The 16,605-nt window shown below is 36.7% G+C and overlaps 1 protein-coding gene and 1 pseudogene across 7 annotated transcripts in view; both read left to right on the forward strand.

Moving 5' to 3' along the window:
- CDH18 (cadherin 18) overlaps positions 1-16,605 on the forward strand; it is a 1,131,397-nt gene that overhangs the window by 277,109 nt on the left and 837,683 nt on the right. The gene's annotated exons all lie outside the window — the stretch shown is intronic.
- On the forward strand, positions 14,443-14,553 carry LOC126957831 (uncharacterized; annotated as a pseudogene).

Genomic DNA, 16,605 nt, shown 5'->3' on the forward strand with positions numbered 1-16,605 from the left:
CTTGTGATAGTTTGCTAAGAATGATGGATTCCAGCTGCATCCAAGTCCCTACAAAGGACTCAAACTCATCCTTTTTTATGGCTGCATAGTATTCCATGGTGTATATGTGCCACATTTTCTTAATCCAATCTGTCACTGATGGACATTTGGGTTGATTCCAAGTCTTTGCTATTGTGAATAGTGCCGCAATAAACATACGTGTACATGTGTCTTTATAGCAGCATGATTTATAATCCTTTGGGTATATACCCAGTAATGGGATGGCTGGGTCATATGGTACATCTAGTTCTAGATCCTTGAGGAATCGCCATACTGTTTTCCATAATGGTTGAACTAGTTTACAATCCCACCAACAGTGTAAAAGTGTTCCTATTTCTCCACATCCTCTCCAGCACCTGTTTTTTCCTGACTTTTTAATGATCGCCATTCTAACTGGTGTGAGATGGTATCTCATTGTGGTTTTGATTTGCATTTCTCTGATGGCCAGTGATGATGAGCATTTTTTCATGTGTCTGTTGGCTGTATGAATGTCTTCTTTTGAGAAATGTCTGTTCATATCCTTTGCCCACTTTTTGATGGGGTTGTTTGTTTTTTTCTTGTAAATTTGTTTGAGTTCTTTATAGGTTCTGGATATTAGCCCTTTGTCAGATGAGTAGATTGCAAAAATTTTCTCCCATTCTGTAGGTTGCCTGTTCACTCTGATGGTAGTTTCTTTTGCTGTGCAGAAGCTCTTTAATTTAATGAGATCCCATTTGTCAATTTTGGCTTTTGCTGCCGTTGCTTTTGGTGTTTTAGACATGAAGTCTTTGCCCATGCCTATGTCCTGAATGGTACTACCTAGGTTTCCCTCTAGGATTTTTATGGTATTAGGTCTAACATTTAAGTCTCTAATCCATGTTGAATTAATTTTCGTATAAGGAGTAAGGAAAGGATCCAGTTTCAGCTTTCTACTTATGTCTAGCCAATTTTCCCAGCACCATTTATTAAATAGGGAATCCTATCCCCATTTCTTGTTTCTCTCAGGTTTGTCAAAGATCAGATGGCTGTAGATGTGTGGTATTATTTCTGAGGACTCTGTTCTGTTCCATTGGTCTATATCTCTGTTTTGGTACCAGTACCATGCTGTTTTGGTTACTGTAGCCTTGTAGTATAGTTTGAAGTCAGGTAGCGTGATGCCTCCAGCTTTGTTCTTTTGACTTAGGATTGTCTTGGAGATGCAGGCTCTTTTTTGGTTCCATATGAACTTTAAAGCAGTTTTTTCCAATTCTGTGAAGAAACTCATTGGTAGCTTGATGGGGATGGCATTGAATCTATAAATTACCTTGGGCAGTATGGCCATTTTCACGATATTGATTAATCTACTGTCAAATAGTAAACACTGCTGGCATTAACACACTGGCTAATATTTTAGGTAAATAATTGTTCTATACTTCATATTTGATTGTTAAGGGAATAAACATTATTTATGAAGAACGATCGTGTGAAATACTTATTCTTTAAAAAATTTCTCATCTTTTTCTATACATTCATCTCAAAATCTTTAGATGATTATTGACTGTTTTGTGTATTTCTGTATTAGTTTGTAGAATTCAACTTAATACATTCAGAGAGGATATGTGTTAATAAAAATGTCAATATAAAAACAAACTTACAACGTGTATACTTAGGATTTTAAAAAAGTGGTAGCATGTATTTCTTAATATTCTCATCTATCAAAAAAGTTTAAGCTCTGAGCAAATGAGTGCTATGCTCAAAAACGAATGGGGTCCATGCTAGTAGTTCTTAGAAGGCAAAATACCACAGATCCTTTATCGATAACCTAGATACATACCCACAGTTACCCCAAAGTAGGTAGTTCTTTAATTCATTTTCATCTAAGCTGATGTGATTGAATTGAAATTTTTTAAATCAGCAATTCCTCTCTTAAGGTACCTGCAGGAGAAAGAAGAGAAATGAGTGGATGGCTCAAATGTATAAAGTGAAAAGAAATGTTAAAGAAGATAGATGATTTATAACTATAGTGGGCACTTTGTACTGGAGTTTATGTAGAATATCTTGGTTATGATTTTCTTTAGATGAAGAACCTTAGATTTTAGTGAACCTAAGGCCATACACATTCCTGGTAGCAAAGCTAACACAGAAACTCAAATGCTTGAATTTCAAGTTAATAGAGTCAAACAATATTAAAACAAAATATAACGATTACTAAGTATAATTTTAGAAAGTAATTAATAAATGTTCTATATATGACACCTATGGTTTTGCTGCCAAGCATCCAAGAATTCTCAAAATTGTGCATAAATTATATGTAAATTTTTAAGAGGATTTGCATATTCTATCACATTCTTAAATGTACCCATTACGCCAAGTAAGTTAAGATTCATTATCTTAAAGACAAAAAAACGTAAGTAAGTAGAGATACATCAGAGTGCCTGTGAAAATATCTAACTCATATTTTGGCAGCAATATATATGTTGGTTGCCTTCTTTGAGTACATACTATTATCCAAGGAAATCTGAAAGATAATTACATGTAGGTGTGTGCATATGTGTGTATGAGTGTGTGCATAATAGATGCATGTGTGTAAAACTGTATACTACAAATTCATATATATAGTTTTTTTCAGACATATACACCCACACACATAGAGAAATAGAATATCAAGGCATCTTCTAACTGTGTACTGTCCCTCATTTCAACTCTAAAAGGAGGTACTCAGGTAACAGTCATATTGCTACAAACTTCTCTCATAATGTTTTTTGGGGGATGTTTGACACTATTTTCCTGAAAACCTGATTGTTAAGCATGCTCTGTTAACATGATAAACAATTACAGCACAAATCTAATCTTCAATAACTTTATGTTAAAGTCAGTGGAGATATTTTATTGATTCTATTTTTAATACAGTTTTACATCAGGTATTTGGTTGAGAAAGAAACATAAACAATAAAGATGTTTTAATTTCAGAAAAGAAATAAAGATCAAATTTACTTGAAACTAACCAAAACAAATGACAAAAAAAAAAAAATCGGTTTCTATACCAGTTCTGGCATTAGTGTTATAGAAGAAGGGGAAGTCAGTAGAAGGAGAAATGACAGAATGAGAACCATCTCATTTAAGACTAAAAGGTTTTTGTTCTGTGAGGCAACATATATAATAGGAAACATTTTAAAATACCCAATTAACAACTCTGATATCTGAAAAATGTATTAACTGCATAACTAATAACCATTACTTAACTTGTAAACTTTTTTCATGTCACTGAAATTAAGCAGGGAATTGTTTTATCAACACAAAATTATTTATCCTTGTTATTTACCAAGAGCGTATCCATTGCATGCATAATTATAACAACCTCCTAAAAAAACAGGATTAATTCTTTTTTTCAACCATTGTTTTAAGCACCTGCTATTTAAATATTGTTGTAGCACTGCAGATTATAAATAGTTATTTGTATAATGGGTGAGATTAAAGAAATTAAAAATTAATAAAGAAGAATTGATTAAAAATAAGATAATAAAAATGACAGGAAAATGGCTTAAACGTAGAGACAGGAAAAACTATGGTGACTAGACTTCAGATTTGGGTAATAAAAATAGGAAATTTGAAAAAATAAGAATAGCTTTTTTTTTTTTTTTTTTTTTTTTTTTTTTGAGACAGAGTCGCCCAGGCTGGAGTGCAGTGGCCGGATCTCAGCTCACTGCAAGCTCCGCCTCCCGGGTTTACACTAAAAATAGATTTTCGAAGGGTCTTCTAAACTATCTTTAGGACTAATAAATATTGTAAGTTGGGGAGTATAAGGATATGAATTTTGATCAAATTATTAAAAAATTAGTAGCCACACAGAGGACTTGGGCTTTGACATGACAAACAGTAGAAAGACCTGGGCAGTTTTCAAGGAAGGGCTAAAACGTAGTATATAAGTGGGACAGCATTAGGCACAGCAGGTTTGGGATTTATACATCAGCAGGTACTGCATGGCATCTGTAGGAATGAACAGCTGAGCAAAGCGTCATTTCTTCATCCAAATGCCGAGAACCTAATAAGTGGTAAAAATGAAGAGACATAGTCCCCTTATGGTGACTCTTTGTCTTCTATTTTTTATCTGCTTTTATTTTTAACATTAAAATTTTTAATTTAAAAGGAAGCTCACTTAATTAATTACAGAAGTTAACCATGAGAAATGAATGAAAGTCAAGGTAGGGTCAGGCTAAGTTAGGTTATACTGCAGAAACAACCTTGCAGTTTTCGTGGCTGATCACAATCAATGTTTGTATCCTGCTCATCATACATTCACTGTGTTAGCTGAGGACTCTGTTTCCTATTTTGTTATTAACTAAGCTAATGAAGCAGCCATTATCCTGCAAGTTGACAGTTGCTGTGACAGAGGGAAAAATACTGACAATTAGATATAACATGGCGCATCCACTCAAAACTCATTGAATATGGCTAGTTATACCCACCATGCACAAGGAACCCATATGCAAAGGAATGTGGGTGGAACATCCTGCCATGTGTTCCGCAAACAGGAAAATAGAATATTTCTTCATCTTCTAAAATGAGATGGAGTAAGACTCCTTCAAAGACATGTGAGACTGGTGAAAGGCTTTTTTTATTTTTTTTTTCAAAATGTTAAAAATAGTGTTTGATAGCACATAAAAATAATAGACTATCATACAATAATGTTTATATTATTATACTTTTAGTTCTGCGGTACATGTGCAGAACGTGCAGTTTTGTTACATAGGTATACATGTGCCATGGTGGTTTGTTGCACCCATCAACCCATCATCTACATTAGGTATTTCTCCTAATGCTATCCCTCCCCTAGCCCCCTACTCTCCAACAGACCCCGGTGTGTGATGTTCCCCTCCCTGTATCCATGTGTTCTCATTGTTCAACTCTCACTTATGAGTGAGAACATATGGTATTTGGTTTTCTGTTCTGGTGATAGTTTGCTGAGAATGATGGTTTCCAGCTTCATCTATGTCCCTGCATGGTACATGAACTTATCCTTTTTTATGATTGCATAGTATTCCATGGTATATATGTGCCACATTTTCTTTATCCAGTTTATCTTTGATGAACGTTTGGGTTGGTTCCAAGTCTTTGCTACTGTGAATAGTGCCACAATAAACATACGTGTTCATGTGTCTTTATAGCAGCATGATTTATAATCCTTTGGGTATATACCCAGTAATGGGTTTGCTGGGTCAAATGGTATTTCTAGTTCTAGACCCTGGAGGAATCGCCACACTGTCTTCCACAATGGTGGAATTAATTTACACTCCCACCAAAAGTGTAAAAGCCTTCCTACTTCTCCACATCCTCTCCAGCATCTGTTGTTTCCCGACTGACACAAAGGCTTTGTTTGTTTGTTTGTTTGTTTGTTTTTTAAGGGTCAGGGGTATATACAATATTGAGTTCAATGTCTGGTGAATTTAACAACTTTTCTAAACTATTCAAGGATGATCATTTGAATGTCGTTATTAATATAGGAATTGAAGGGTCATAAAGTGGCTGGGATATATACTTGGTTGTTATTGGATAGAATTTATAGATGAAGTTGCAGAATGGGAATTTACTGAGGGCATGACAATTCAGAGAGACCAGAAAAACAGCAATGACAGATTGTAGTTGGCGTTGCAATGAGGAAGAGCAATTCCAGCAGTCAGAAAAGAAGACAGAACAATGTGAACAATGCATTCAATGTATCTTAAAAAGAAGTGTTTCTAGAAGTAAGTGGCACAGCATGTCAAATACTAAAACAAGTTAAATGAAGGAGAAAATGTTAATGGAATTGGCTTATAATAATATCTAAAATGCAATCAACACTTACACCAGTCAGACCCCGCTTTAAGACATATATATATGTCTTATATATGTATATAAACATATACACAGATATGTATGTAATATATGAACTCATCTTACTATTAGACTCTTCATTACAGATGAGACATAATCAGTGAGTAAAAAACCCTGAGGTCACGTGACCAACAAGTTGCAGACATAGAATGTGAACCAGACATTCTGGCTGCGGAATTCTGGTCTGCTCTTAATCACTATTTCATATTTTAGCATGTGTTTCTAGGTATGTTTCCCCCAATTAAAGCAAAGAAATAAAATGTGGATTATAAACTAGTAATAATGGTAAATGAGGCATGGAGACAAGTACAGTCTATATGCTTGTGGAGTTTAAAAATGAAACAACACAGATATATTTTACATTATTAAATTAAAACTGTGTTAAGATAATGTTGAGGGGGGCGGAGCAAGATGGCCAAATAGGAACAGCTCCAGTCTCCAACTCCCAGCGCGAGGGACACAGAAGACCGGTGATTTCTGCATTTTCAACTGAGGTACTGGGTTCATCTCACTGGGGAGTGCCAGACGATCAGTGCTGGTCAGCTGCTGCAGCCCGACCAGCAAGAGCTGAAGCAGGGCGAGGCATTGCCTCACCTGGGAAGCGCAAGGGGGAAGGGAATCCCTTTTCCTAGCCAGGGGAACTGAGACACACAACACCTGGAAAATCGGGTAACTCCCACCCCAATACTGCGCTTTAAGCAAACGGGCACACCAGGAGATCATATCCCACACCTGGCCGGGAGGGTCCCACTCCCACGGAGCCTCCCTCATTGCTAGCACAGCAGTCTGTGATCTACGGGCAAGGCAGCAGCGAGGCTGGGGGAGGGGCGCCCGCCATTGCTGAGGCTTAAGTAGGTAAACAAAGCCGCTGGGAAGCTCGAACTGGGTGGAGCTCACAGCAGCTAAAGGAAACCTGCCTGTCTCTGTAGACTCCACCTCTGGGGACAGGGCACAGTAAACAATAACAAACGCAGCAGAAAACTCTGCAGACACAAACGACTCTGTCTGACAGCTTTGAAGAGAGCAGTGGATCTCCCAACATGGAGGCTGAGATCTGAGAAGGGACAGACTCCCTGCTCAAGTGGGTCCCTGACACCTGAGCAGCCTAACTGGGAGACATCCCCCACTAGGGGCAGTCTGACACCCCACACCTCACAGGGTGGAGTACACCCCTGAGAGGAAGCTTCCAAAGCAAGAATCAGACAGGTACACTCGCTGTTCAGAAATATTCTATCTTCTGCAGCCTCTGCTGCTGATACCCAGGCAAACAGGGTCTGGAGTGGACCTCAAGCAATCTCCAACAGACCTACAGCTGAGGGTCCTGACTGTTAGAAGGAAAACTATCAAACAGGAAGTACACCTACACCAAAACCCCATCAGTACATCACCATCATCAAAGACCAGAGGCAGATAAAACCACAAAGATGGGGAAAAAGCATGGCAGAAAAAATGGAAATTCAAAAAATAAGAGCACATCTCCCCCGGCAAAGGAGCGCAGCTCATCGCCAGCAACGGATCAAAGCTGGACGGAGAATGACTTTGACGAGATGAGAGAAGAAGGCTTCAGTCCATCAAATTTCTCAGAGCTAAAGGAGGAATTACGTACCCAGCGCAAAGAAACTAAAAATCTTAAAAAAAAAGTGGAAGAATTGATGGCTAGAGTAATTAATGCAGAGAAGGTCATAAACGAAATGAAAGAGATGAAAACCATGACATGAGAAATACGTGACAAATGCACAAGCTTCAGTAACTGACTCGATCAACTGGAAGAAAGAGTATCAGCGATTGAGGATCAAATGAATGAAATGAAGCGAGAAGAGAAACCAAAAGAAAAAAGAAGAAAAAGAAATGAACAAAGCCTGCAAGAAGTATGGGATTATGTTAAAAGACCAAATCTACGTCTGATTGGGGTGCCTGAAAGTGAGGGGGAAAATGGAAACAAGTTGGAAAACACTTTTCAGGATATCATCCAGGAGAACTTCCCCAACCTAGTAGGGCAGGCCAACATTCAAATCCAGGAAATACAGAGAACGCCACAAAGATACTCCTCGAGAAGAGCAACTCCAAGACACATAATTGCCAGATTCACCAAAGTGGAAATGAAGGAAAAAATGTTAAGGGCAGCCAGAGAGAAAGGTCGGGTTACCCACAAAGGGAAGCCCATCAGACTAACAGCAGATCTCTCGGCAGAAACTCTCCAAGCCACAAGAGAGTGGGGGCCAATATTCAACATTCTTAAAGAATTTTAAACCCAGAATTTCATATCCAGCCAAACTAAGTTTCATGAGTGAAGGAGAAATAAAATCCTTTACAGATAAGCAACTGCTTAGAGATTTTGTCACCACTAGGCCTGCCTTACAAGAGACCCTGAAGGAAGCACTAAACATGGAAAGGAACAACAGGTACCAGCCATTGCAAAAACATGCCAAAATGTAAAGACCATCGAGGCAAGGAAGAAACTGCATCAACTAACGAGCAAAATAACCAGTTAATATCATAATGGCAGGATCAAGTTCACACATAACAATCTTAACCTTAAATGTAAATGGACTAAATGCTCCAATTAAAAGACACAGACTGGCAAACTGGATCAAGAGTCAAGACCCATCAGTCTGCTGTATTCAGGAGACCCATCTCACACACAGAGACATACATAGGCTCAAAATAAAGGGATGGAGGAAGATTTACCAAGCAAATGGAGAACAAAAAAAAGCGGGGGTTGCAATACTAGTCTCTGATAAAACAGACTTTAAACCAATAAAGATCAAAAGAGACAAAGAAGGCCATTACATAATGGTAAAGGGATCAATTCAACAGGAAGAGCTAACTATCCTAAATATATATGCACCCAATACAGGAGCACCCAGATTCATAAAGCAAGTCCTTAGAGACTTACAAAGAGACTTACTCCCATACAATAATAATGGGAGACTTCAACACTCCACTGTCAACATTAGACAGATCAACGAGACAGAAAGTTAACAAGGATATCCAGGAATTGAACTCATCTCTGCAGCAAGCAGACCTAATAGACATCTATAGAACTCTCCACCCCAAATCAACAGAATATACATTCTTCTCAGCACCACATCATACTTACTCCAAAATTGACCACGTAATTGGAAGTAAAGCACTCCTCAGCAAATGTACAAGAACAGAAATTATAACAAACTGTCTCTCAGACCACAGTGCAATCAAACTAGAACTCAGGACTAAGAAACTCAATCCAAACCGCTCAACTACATGGAAACTGAACAACCTGCTCCTGAATGACTACTGGGTACATAATGAAATGAAGGCAGAAATAAAGATGTTCTTTGAAACCAATGAGAACAAAGATACAACATACCAGAATCTCTGGGACACATTGAAAGCAGTGTGTAGAGGGAAATTTATAGCACTAAATGCCCACAAGAGAAAGCAGGAAAGATCTAAAATTGACACTCTAACATCGCAATTAAAAGAACTAGAGAAGCAAGAGCAAACACATTCGAAAGCTAGCAGAAGGCAAGAAATAACTAAGATCAGAGCAGAACTGAAGGAGATAGAAACACAAAAAACCCTCCAAAAAATCAATGAATCCAGGAGTTGGTTTTTTGAAAAGATCAACAAAATTGACAGACCACTAGCAAGACTAATAAAGAAGAAAAGAGAGAAGAATCAAATCGACGCAATTAAAAATGATAAAGGGGATATCACCACCGACCCCACAGAAATACAAACTACCATCAGAGAATACTATAAACACCTCTACGCAAATAAACTGGAAAATCTAGAAGAAATGGATAATTTCCTGGACACTTACACTCTTCCAAGACTAAACCAGGAAGAAGTTGAATCCCTGAATAGACCAATAGCAGGCTCTGAAATTGAGGCAATAAATAATAGCCTACCAACCAAAAAAAGTCCAGGACCAGATGGATTCACAGCTGAATTCTACCAGAGGTACAAGGAGGAGTTGGTACCATTCCTTCTGAAACTATTCCAATCAATAGAAAAAGAGGGAATCCTCCCTAACTCATTTTATGAGGCCAATATCATCCTGATACCAAAGCCTGGCAGAGACACAACAAAAAAAGAGTTTTAGACCAATATCCCTGATGAACATCAGTGCAAAAATCCTCAATAAAATACTGGCAAACCGGATTCAGCAACACATCAAAAAGCTTATCCACCATGATCAAGTGGGCTTCATCCCTGGGATGCAAGGCTGGTTCAACATTCGCAAATCAATAAACATAATCCAGCATATAAACAGAACCAAAGACAAGAACCACATGATTATCTCAATAGATGCAGAAAAGGCTTTTGACAAAATTCAACAGCCCTTCATGCTAAAAACGCTCAATAAATTCGGTATTGATGGAACATACCTCAAAATAATAAGAGCTATTTATGACAAACCCACAGCCAATATCATACTGAATGGGCAAAAACTGGAAAAATTCCCTTTGAAAACTGGCACAAGACAGGGATGCCCTCTCTCACCACTCCTATTCAACATAGTGTTGGAAGTTCTGGCTAGGGCAATTAGGCAAGAGAAAGAAATCAAGGATATTCAGTTAGGAAAAGAAGAAGTCAAATTGTCCCTGTTTGCAGATGACATGATTGTATATTTAGAAAACCCGATTGTCTCAGCCCAAAATCTCCTTAAGCTGATAAGCAACTTCAGCAAAGTCTCAGGATACAAAATTAATGTGCAAAAATCACAAGCATTCTTATACACCAGTAACAGACAAACAGAGAGCCAAATCAGGAATGACCTTCCATTCACAATTGCTTCAAAGAGAATCAAATACCTAGGAATCCAACTTACAAGGGATGTCAAGGACCTCTTCAAGGAGAACTACAAACCACTGCTCAGTGAAATCAAAGAGGACACAAACAAATGGAAGAACATACCATGCTCATGGATAGGAAGAATCAATATCGTGAAAATGGCCATACTGCCCAAGGTAATTTATAGATTCAATGCCATTCCCATCAAGCTACCAATGAGTTTCTTCACAGAATTGGAAAAAAAACTGCTTTAAAGTTCATATGGAACCAAAAAAGAGCCCGCATCTCCAAGACAATCCTAAGTCAAAAGAACAAAGCTGGAGGCATCACGCTACCTGACTTCAAACTATACTACAAGGCTACAGTAACCAAAACAGCATGGTACTGGTACCAAAACAGAGATATAGACCAATGGAACAGAACAGAGTCCTCAGAAATAATACCACACATCTACAGCCATCTGAACTTTGACAAACCTGAGAGAAACAAGAAATGGGGAAAGGATTCCCTATTTAATAAATGGTGCTGGGAAAATTGGCTAGCCATAAGTAGAAAGCTGAAACTGGATCCTTTCCTTACTCCTTATACAAAAATTAATTCAACATGGATTAGAGACTTAAATGTTAGACCTAATACCATAAAAATCCTAGAGGAAAACCTAGGTAGTACCATTCAGGACATAGGCATGGGCAAAGACTTCATGTCTAAAACACCAAAAGCAACAGCAGCAAAAGCCAAAATTGACAAATGGGATCTAATTAAACTAAAGAGCTTCTGCACAGCAAAAGAAACTACCGTCAGAGTGAACAGGCAACCTACAGAATGGGAGAAAATTTTTGCAATCTACTCATCTGACAAAGGGCTAATATCCAGAACCTACAAAGAGACAAATTTCTATAGACAATTCATCTATATTAAAAAACAAACAACCCCATCAAAAAGTGGGCAAAGGATATGAACAGACATTTCTCAAAAGAAGACATTCATACAGCCAACAGACACATGAAAAAATGCTCATCATCACTGGCCATCAGAGAAATGCAAATCAAAACCACAATGAGATACCATCTCATACCAGTTAGAATGGCGATCATTAAAAAGTCAGGAAACAACAGGTGCTGGAGAGGATGTGGAGAAATAGGAACACTTTTACACTGTTGGTGGGATTGTAAACTAGTTCAACCATTATGGAAAACAGTATGGCGATTCCTCAAGGATCTAGAACTAGATGTACCATATGACCCAGCCATCCCATTACTGGGTATATACCCAAAGGATTATAAATTATGCTGCTATAAAGACACATGCACACGTATGTTTATTGCGGCACTATTCACAATAGCAAAGACTTGGAATCAACCCAAATGTCCATCAGTGACAGATTGGATTAAGAAAATGTGGCACATATACACCATGGAATACTATGCAGCCATCAAAAAGGATGAGTTTGTGTCCTTTGTAGGGACATGGATGCAGCTGGAAACCATCATTCTTATCAAACTATCACAAGAACAGAAAACCAAACACCGCATGTTCTCACTCATAGGTGGGAACTGAACAATGAGATCACTTGGACTCAGGAAGGGGAAAGTCACACACCGGGGCCTATCATGGGTAGGGGGGAGGGGGGAGGGATTGCATTGGGAGTTATACCTGATGTAAATGACGAGTTGATGGGTGCAGCACACCAACAAGGAACAAGTATACATATGTAACAAACCTGCACGTTATGCACATGTACCCTACAACTTAAAGTATAATAATAATAATAAATAAATTAAAAAAAAAAAAGATAATGTTGAAGTTTTCTGACCTGGTTTGTTTTTAGAAATAAGTCATTTAAACATCATTACTGGAAAAGAAAGGAGAAACATGAGTTAAACGTTGTAGAACACCCGTTATTTATAATGTGTTCCATTAAACATTCAGTTATTGAATTTATTGAAGTAGACACCTTCCTCAATTTGCAGAATATTAACTAACAGCATCACAATTCACAACTAGGTTTTTTTGGCTTCAGAACCCATATTCCTTTCACTGTGTCATATCAGGGGACACATAGAGAAAAAAATATTAGTGAGATGTTTTTATGTGCTTAATAAAGTGATAGTAACCTAGATAGAAATACTAGAATTCAGTGAAACAAAAGAAACATCTTGATTTTTTTTTCTGAAACTGAAAGTAAAGATAAAAGAACATAGAGATAGTACTCTGTCAGTTTGACAATGGCTATATATACAGATGCATGTGAAACTCATAACAGTTGTAAAACAAACACTGACTACATATTTTAAAATCATTTGCTACCCAGCTATGATGTCCTCAAAGTAAATGAAGAAATCTCAATGTAAGTTAACTGTAATTGCTTCCAAAAAAATGGCTGGAGATATTTATGCTCTGCTAAAATCTGTCACATGTCCAATATGGAGTGAAATGTTAACTAGCTTACATTTCTTTTTGTTTGTTTGTTTTTTGAACAAGTTAGGCAGCAGTAACTGTCTTCAGTTACTGTCTGATAGGAAAAATGTATTTCCAGGAATCATTCTTACAATTAAATTATCATGTCGCATGTGGATTTTGAATTTATGTGTTTTTTCTTAAGATTATTTTAATCACTATTATCTTTTGTTACTCTTGTTAGTACCAAGAAGACCAATTAAATTTTCTGATTCTTGGACTTGTTATTTTTAAGACAGTGTGCCATGGGGATGAGGGCATAGATGTTTCTAGCCTATTTAGACAATTAATATTCTGAACTAGGCTTGCATTAGGTGACGAGGCATAAATGAAAAGAAAAAAGGAGGAAATCTATTTGCCAAAGCAAAATCCCACATGCTTCTCTCTGTTTCTTCCTCCCTCAAGAGTGAAACAAGACAATTTTCTCTATAAGCTGTATGAGATAGAACAGTAGCAGTGTGATCTGTCAGTATGATGTTAAGCATAAGAAATTTTTCCCAGAGCAGCTACTTCACATATGCATGTAGATGCATGTACATGTGAGTTTAGTTTCTTATTATAATTCCCAGTATTCTACACTTTTTGATTTAACATGTATGATTAAAGCCAATCCTCTATCCATTGTAAATAAAATAAATAAATACGCCAATGTATGAAAATTGTATTCCGATGTATGAAAATCAAAACCTCATATGATTAAAGGGGTATCTGTAATCACGGAGTCTTTGAGTTTTATATACAACAAAATGCCAGATGATAGAGAAAATGCCACATAATTGTCTATATCTAGGTATATCTGACCTTGGTTTTCAATATGGCATAGATATAGCCATTTAAAAATGAAATGATTTAGGTCATTGCATACCAAATTCTTGGAACTTAATGATTTAAAAGAAAGATGATAAACATATAACGTTTTGGCAATATCCTTGCTTGATTTCCAATGCTTGTTTACCTTAATATGTTCTTTTATCATCATTTAACTATTCTCACTGTTTCTCAACCCTGTTAAATCAATGCAACCACTTCACTTCTCTGTTTTTTTTTTTCACACAGATTTTTTTTTTCTTTTAAAAAGAGTCTCGCCCTGTTGGCCAGGCTGGAGGGCAGTGGCATGATCTCGGCTCACTGCAACCTCCCTCTCCCAAGTTCAAGCGATTCTCCTACCTCAGCCTCCCAAGTAGCTGGGACTACAGGTGCCCACCACCTCACCTGGTAATTTTTTTGTATTTTAGTAGAGACAGGGTTTCACCGTGTTGCCCAGGCTGGTCTTGAACTCCTGAGCTAAGGCAATCTGCCCACCTCAGCCTCCCAAAGTGCTGGGATTACAGGCGTGAGCCACCGTCCTTGGCCTTTTGGCTAAGATCAAGTGTAGTATCTGTTCTTACCAGTTTAACGAAAATGTTTTAGAAATAGACCAAGAATTTTCATATTGACTTTCCACCCATTGCAATTTAACAAATTTAAACTCTAAAGAGTTTGCTATGAGATATGGTTTGAAAACCGTAAAAACAAACAAACAAACAAACAAACAAACAAACAAAAAAGCAGTGGCATTCAAACAGGCAAATAAACAAGCAGAGACTGTAGTTCTATGTATGCTGCTTTGGGAAAGAAAAATCTTTTCATTCTAATGTGCAGTTTTTAATCTTAAAAACACAATTTAGCTAACAATAAAAAAACAACTGTTCTTGCTTCTAAATTAAATTGAGTTTGCATTAGTGTTCATATATATAAATATAAATGTTTAAGATTAATGAAGGATTAGAAGTGAGCATTGTAAAACAAACTTAGATTAATAATATTAGACCCTGTGTCAGCTGAGACTCTGCCATAAACAGAAATATTTTGTAAGTTTTAGAGAAATATTGGGAAGAGTTTTTAATAATAATCACACAATAATCACACTGTATTTTATATCTTGGCTATGACTTGGGATATTGGTGCTTAATCTGAAAATAAATAAATATCAAGGGAAATGAAATATTGTTTAATTTCATTTCAAGTTTCATTTTCCAAGTAATTTTTACCCTCCAGATGGTAGGCAATGCATGCCAGTGAAACACAATGGAAGCAGTCCACTTTAATCTCTTAAGGCACTGCTTCTTCTTTTTAACATGTGTGAATTAATGTCTTCTCTAGGGCTGTTTTAACTTTAATTTATATAGCTTAGCGTTTAGTTTTCTTTGATGTGACCAAAAAATCTGCAAAAAGCATATTAAATGTTATCTGTCTCTTTTTGACAAAATATCTGAGGCAAATCTATTATTTTCTCTTCCGCTAACTACTCCATAGGCTACTAACATGTCTCCCCACATCTACCCTGCCCTCTAAGATCCATTCTCAATGCTAAAGCCCAAAATGTTATTTTAAAAAAATCTATTGGTGTCACCCCTTGCCAACATTTCCTCAATGAATATCCATTGCTCTTAGAATAAAAGATCTCATCTGATTCTGCACTTCCTGAATTTGCTCTGCAACCACACTGGCTTTCTCTCTCTCTCTCTCTTTCTCTAAGTTTCTCTAAGTTGCCATGCACATACTGACTTAGATTTCATTATATTATATAATTTATCACATCTAAGCCAATAATATTTCAGGAGGCTATCCCTCATTTCTGAGACTGTCACATCTTAATATGTCCTGTATTTTCCTCATAAGATATCACAGTTGGTAAATATATATGGAGTAGAATTTCTATTTGAGTGATTTAAATGTTATTTTTTCCTATAACTATGGTGTAAATTCATTGAGAATTATTTGAAGTTATTCAACAAACTTGATTATACCATAATCAGTAAACTATTGCATGTATTAAACCATTAATTATTAAACAAATTAAATCAATAAATTATTCCATAATAAATATGGAAAGTAATATATCAATCACTGATCTTTGTGATTTCCATATAGGGAAAAATAAACACATTAAACAGAGGAGATTTTCACCCTCACTGTTCAAAACATACCTCTGTGATTTCCCCTTAGCAGAACTCTGCAAAGTCTTCCAGACCAAAAAGTTTGAGGGACTAATGGTTTACCTATGTCCCCAATTAGAATTATCTCAATACAAAAATTATGTTTGATTTAATAAAAATGCTTATTTAAATTTCAATTTATTCAAGTATCAAAGTAGTTTATTAGTGAGTTAAAGAGTATTATTAACATATGCAGCCATTGGTCGAGGCAAATCCTATCAGCAGAGTATTAAAAGCCAAGAGTATAGGGAAGGATGGTGGATTACGGAGACAAAAGCAAAAAAACGACTCTTTGCAAACGGCTTCTTTGAGTTCGGGATTTTCTGGGCTAAGCAATTCCTAAGGAATATTTTTAGCAATAATATTAACAACATGAATGTTACCAACAATTATTTTTCTGTAGAGTATATTGGAAATATGAAAAAAACTGCTATTGAATAGGACTATGATCTCATAGAAAATGAACACAAATGCTATAAAGTCATAACACAGAATGAAACAGAGTAATTTATATTGAAGCATT

This window comes from Macaca thibetana, chromosome 6 (genome assembly GCF_024542745.1).
Source record: "Macaca thibetana thibetana isolate TM-01 chromosome 6, ASM2454274v1, whole genome shotgun sequence".
NCBI lineage: Eukaryota > Metazoa > Chordata > Mammalia > Primates > Cercopithecidae > Macaca > Macaca thibetana.